This window comes from Homarus americanus, unplaced genomic scaffold, assembly GCF_018991925.1.
Source record: "Homarus americanus isolate GMGI-L3 unplaced genomic scaffold, GMGI_Hamer_2.0 scaffold48354, whole genome shotgun sequence".
NCBI classification, from domain to species: Eukaryota; Metazoa; Arthropoda; class Malacostraca; order Decapoda; family Nephropidae; genus Homarus; species Homarus americanus.
This window is the reverse complement of record NW_024723833.1, coordinates 4883446-4889445: the sequence shown is the minus strand read 5'-3', so window position 1 is coordinate 4889445 and position 6000 is coordinate 4883446. Positions and strand designations below refer to the sequence as shown.

The 6000-nt window shown below is 34.0% G+C and overlaps 2 protein-coding genes across 2 annotated transcripts in view; both read left to right on the top strand.

Annotated features, from left to right (window-relative positions):
• LOC121863762 overlaps positions 1 to 6000 on the top strand; it is a gene marked incomplete at its 5' end in the record, with an annotated part of 38032 nt that overhangs the window by 6151 nt on the left and 25881 nt on the right.
• Positions 1 to 6000, top strand: part of LOC121863761 — a 31112-nt gene that overhangs the window by 10659 nt on the left and 14453 nt on the right. Inside the window, exons 2-4 of the mRNA XM_042362532.1 lie at positions 122 to 292; positions 1591 to 1723; positions 5498 to 5630. The gene's annotated coding sequence lies outside the window, so the exon portion shown is untranslated. The remainder of the gene's footprint in view (positions 1 to 121; positions 293 to 1590; positions 1724 to 5497; positions 5631 to 6000) is intronic.

Sequence of the window (6000 nt, the reverse complement as noted above, 5' to 3'; positions counted from 1 at the left end):
AGTTCACTTACATATATGTTAATACTGTACCCTTTACAGTAGTATATAGATGTTTATTGTGTTTAGCCTAGTAAAATACTGTACAAATGATTTTTCATTGTTTAGTATTTGATGTTTGCAGGTGATATGTGGTTAAAATGAAGGCTGGTGACCCCATTCTGAATGATGAAATTGACCAGTCAATAATAACTGGACTGGGCCGGAATTCCAACTTAACTGTTGATGATGACTGTATTCTGGATATGGCTGGCCCACCACAGGCTACTTCCACAGTGGGAAATAAGAAATCAAGGTTAGTCTTGAAATTTGATCAACCTTTCTGTTATGAAGATTAAGGTCTTAAAGGCACTAGAGTTACAGAATTGTCTTCAGTGATGATGTACTGTACAGGTTCGTATAATTTTTAATTTAAATTTCATGGTTGATATTACTCAATAAATTTCAGGTCAATTTTGTTATATTTTTAAACCTCATGCACTGGCTTGAAGTTAGTACTGTACATACAATATTAATTTGCTCATTTTTGCTGCTTTTTTGGGCTGAACTGTGCCGTCCACTCTTGGCATCACATCGCCCAGAGGATGGAATGAGCTACAGTTATTTCGTACCGCATTACTTAAATGTTTACTACAGGTACTGTATTGTATTTTAGGATGTGCCGTGTTTCATTTTCATTTTTTATAATCATTTTTTGTTAATATTTGGCATATACATAGTACAGAATAACGAATGACTAGAACCTATTCCCATTTACTCCATGACAAATCTGCCTCTGACAATGAAGTTTACAAGAACGAAGTGGATTTTATGAATATATCCACTTTGTTGCCAGTGGTATACTTACACAGTAGTATTTTGGTTGTACAGTAATTGTTATATACCTACCTGCTACCAATACATGTCTTGCTCTTTCTTTCTTTTTAATATTAACTCCATTCCATTTCTAGAAATATTTCTTGACAGTGTAACCAATTCACAAAATTTTAAGATTGCAGTTTTAACAAACAGTAACTTGGTAACCATTGGTGCACAGTACCATACATTACAGTACTTTTCCATTATGCAACCGGCCTAGCAACAAGATGATAACATACAGTACCTGAATATGTAATGTAAGCAATGGCTGGTTGTATAGGTGTATATAATACATAAATATTATTAGTGTTAGTGTAACTTCACATGGACTAGTTGTATGTTGTGTGAAAAAATGTATCATTAAGGCTTATACAGCACAGTCTGTACTTTTCCGTGACATCTTGAGCCTACAAAGAGACAAGGGCATATTTCCTTGGACACATTTTCATGATGGTATCTACTACTGTATGTAATTATCCATTTCATGAAAGCCTTTTAGTGTCAAACTTTATTGTTGACAGATACCTCAGAACATTGATGTCTTCATTATAATTTATGCAGTTTTTTTAATCCATTATTACCTGTGTCTTCAACATTCCTTGATCTTTCACCAAATGATATATATATTGAAAATGATGTTGAAATTGTAGTAGCTACTTGGCATATGTTGCAGTATTTGTAAAGACTAATTATTAATTCATTATTTTATTAAAAAAAATTCACTTATGTACACAGAGAAGACCTAGCCAGAAAATATTTAATTGCACTGGAAGAGGCAAGTGAGGGCTTCTCAGATGGATCTGGACAGTTCAAGAATACTGTTGGTAGCTCTCAGATTGCCAATAAGGATCATTCACAGTCTCATCGGGTCAGTAAATTTTTGTGTAGATGATGTTCCTGTAGTATATTTTAGTAAATTAACTTTGTGTGATTGAATTACAGATACATAAGGTATTTTAATGCTTTTTTATTTTATTTTTCTCAAGAAATTTTGGCTGGAAAAAGCATTAAAACAGCAACTGAAATCAAGGGTGCTTGTAGAGTCTTGTAAACCAGGCACCAGTAGATCCAAAAAATGGATTTTTAGTTAAATTTTAAAAACTCAGATACAATATGTATCATTGGTGCAATAGAGTAAGGATTGGATGACACAATATGCTTCATTCTTACTCCAGAGTTGAAGAAAAATAAGGCACAGATTATGTACACTGTACACAACCAAAACATGATAATGTTCTGTTAATGCTATGTTAAACAAAGGTACCGGTATCAGTTGATTGGCTCACCATAACAATGAAGTGACAAGACCAGATTATTCTTAGATTCTACAAGTGATGTATGTCTCTAGACTTTGGATTTTTGCTTGGAACCTCTCTAGACCAGAAATTTATTAATTTTCAAGTCAATTGAGAGGGAGTGGTCTACTAGTTAAGTTTGGGTTTACGTAGGGAGAGTTACCTCACCTCAGGTCACTACTGTACCTAGTCCTATAGTCTGCTACCAGTGTGGAGCAAATCTGATCTGGGTGTGGGAAAAGTTGCCCATAAGTAGGGATTTCCTGGTTGAGCATGTACTATACTTTGCTGTGGGGGCAATAATGAGCCCCTATAAATGCTGAACATCAGTCAGTGTATCAAGAATGCTTAATAGATGCCATTAAAAGAATTAAATTTTGTACGATATCAAAATGAATATGAGCACATGCATTTTAGGCAATTCGTATGTTTGAATGTGCTCTTGACCCAAGCTGTCCTAGGAAAAAAGATTTTAAAAAGTGTGTAATGGATTTTAGAGGATTGGATTTTAGAAGTTTGACTAGTTCTTATATGGAGCTTTGGACACCATATGGAAATGGTGAGAGGCAATAAAAAATCATTAGAATAAACATACTGTCTCTTATTATATAAATAAGATTTAAACTTCCAACATGATGCTTCTGATACTGTGCCTCAAAGAGAGCTCAGGTTCTCAACTGGCTCAGCCATGTTAATATTGTTATTATTATCCACTCTGTATCTGTGTTTTTCTGGCTAAATAAACTGTTACAATTCAATTCAAACTGTACTGTATTGTTCTAGCTTTGATTGACAATTGAGTGGAATAAGTGAGGTTGTTTATTAGGTATCTGTGAGTGTGTCTGTGAGCTTAAATAAAAGATGATGAATTGCATCATGTATTAAAAGGAAAAGAAATTAATATGTACAGTAAAAACTGTTTAGAGAGAGAGAAAACTGTGTCAAATGAAGCAAAGTTTGGGAAGTGTATAGGAACTGTTGAACCGACATAAATGTATTATGACCATTTTTCACACTTGTGTGGGTAAGGTGAGGTTACTCTGTGGGAGTAAAGCATAGATTAGCTGCAGAGGAAAGAACTTATTTAAAAGTGATAAAAATTACATGTTTGAGACGAATATGTGGAGTGAATAGAATGCAGAGAATATGGAATTTATACAGATGTGGATGAAAGATGTGATAGATACAAAGCTGTACAGGGTTATCTTGTGTGATGAATGTATAGAGAGAATGGGAAGTGAAATATTGGTATAAGATACATACCGTATATACCGTGTAGTATAACGAGTTTTAAGACCAAATTTTGGGCAAAAGTTGAGTCGACTCTATAACGGGTAATAGTTTAGGGTTGAAAAATATTTACCAGTAACTACCAGTAAACAATGGAACGATGCAACAATGCACCACCGCTGTGAGTGTCTGTACAGTTACGTCATCATAGCAAGCCCAAGTAGCCAAATGCATGGTATGGTATGCACAGGAGTATGTAGAACATAAGTATTCATTTTTAAAAGTTTATTTATAGATACATAAATTTTTGTTAATTAAATTTGAAACATCAATATGATGTGAGTCAAGTCATCTACACACAGTTGCCAGTTTTAAAATTTTCCTTTTAAAATTTTAAGTTACAAAGTATTTCTTTTCCCAAATCGTTTTACAATACTTTAGGTAAAACAGTATACTATTGTGCAAACCCCACAGAAAAAAAATTAACAAATGGAGACACCAAAATGTAAAAAAAAATGCTGTCTGACTTGCAACACTGTTGGTAGGGTCAGGTGGTTCTAACGGTACCTGCCAGGACCCGGTAATCAAATTTAACAATATCTAACCTCAATTACTGTAGTTTATCTGATGTAGGCAATATAGTAAAAATACCAGTTAAAAGTGAGAAATTGGAAGAGAATAAACAAAAGAAAGATGTTGGGCTATTTTTGGTAGGGCTGAGGGAAAGTACCAGCTGTTTGGTCTTTTTTGGCGGAGAGTCACGCAAATATCGATACTAGTATTTGTTTGGTGTTCTGTATTTTTAAAAATGAATACTTGTAAATTAAAAATACCGTAACATTGTATTATATAAAATCTTGTCATATTTCTGGAAAAATAAAGCAAGAAAATAGAATACCCGGTAAACACAATTTCAACGTCGCTAAAATTAAAAGCTGCTTAAGAAGGGCGATGCAAACACAAAGCCTCCACGACCAGGGCTCTGCCGTATCAGCTAGACGGTACACGTGTTTTTGAATCGTTTTCAGTTAAAAACTTTTTACATCACAAGTGAATTATGATAGAATATTATTGTAATATAACAGTTTTTAACTGAAAACCATTCAGCGATTGATAACATCTTTTGAAGCGAAAAGCGAGTCATTGTTTTTGTCACGATTTTATCACTTTCCACTGAATCGTACGTCATTTCAGCAAAAATATTACATTTCCATATTCTCAGAAATAAATAGTAGTTTTGCTGAAGCGTGTATTTCAATGTAAATTGGATAGACTACATGCAGAAAACAAAGAATTTACCTAACCTTCCGATGTTCAAGATATGTTACTCGTATTTTTAATAGTTTTCGGTTAAAATACTGTTATATTAGTGATATTCTATTCATACTGTGGTTGATATAATACCTTCACGGAAATGTAATATTTTTGCTGAAATGACATACGTATTACAGTGGAAAGTGGGATAAAATTGTGATGAAAACAATGACTTCGCTTTGTTTCGTTCAAAAGATGTTACCGTAATCACTTTTCGAATGGTTTAGTTAAAAACTGTTGTATTACAATAACATTCCTCCTAATTGACTTGAATAAATACTTGAATGAAATATACAATATTTTTGTTGAAACTACCAGCGTTTCAGTGTACAGGTTAAGTGATAATAAATGGTAAAACAAGTTTATAGGATAGTGTTTTCTCTGAAGGTTTTGTTGTTCCTTTACCCTCAAAAACTTGGGTGGAAGCCTATAAGCGAGGAATATCATAAATTAACGATTTCTTGGTCATAAAATGGGAATTAGAACCTATATACGAAGGGGTTATAGGCAGTATATACGGATTCAAAGCTGGATGACAGAAGGGAAAGGGGAAGACCAAGGAAGAGATGGAAAGATGGGGTGAAAAGTCTTGCAAGTGAAAAGAAGGGCATACAAGAAGCAGCAGAGCTCAGTTAAAAAGAAATGGTATCAATTAGTGTTTGGGAATACTAAAGCAGCTAGTGAATGGATGAAGATGGATTAAAGGAGAGAGTTGTTTGAATCAAGCCCCTCCCCCAGCAGCATGGAAGAAAGAGTTTTAGTATTAATGTGATGCTTTATTTCATTTTATTTTATCATTGCAGACTGTACTGGAAAGTTTGGCAGTTTCTGAAAAACGGATACATAGCACACTCCAAGGAAAATCTTTAACAAGGGAGCCTTCCTGCTTTGGGAGTATGTTGGATGTGCCACTTATCAATATAGACAACTTGAGTGGTGAGTTGAGACAACAGTATACAGTATCATGGACTGTGAACTGTCATTGTTAATCATATAAGATCTTGTAGTCGGGATTTAAATTTTTTCTTTTTAGAATTCCTTATCATTTAATAAAGGTCAATATTTTTATCTAGAAAAATTATCCCCAGACGTATCCACCTCTTTGCTTACTGAAGAGTAATAACTTTTTCATTGAATGTTGTGGATGGTGAAACACGTGAATGAGCAGGTGGATTTATCATGCGAAGTAAACTGTTTGTATAACAATAAAAGACTTAAATTGTGGACTGCCATAGGAGGCCAAGGCATCCTGTAGTGCCCAAGAGCATGAGTATTTAGGATGTATTTGGATTTTGATATGTTCATT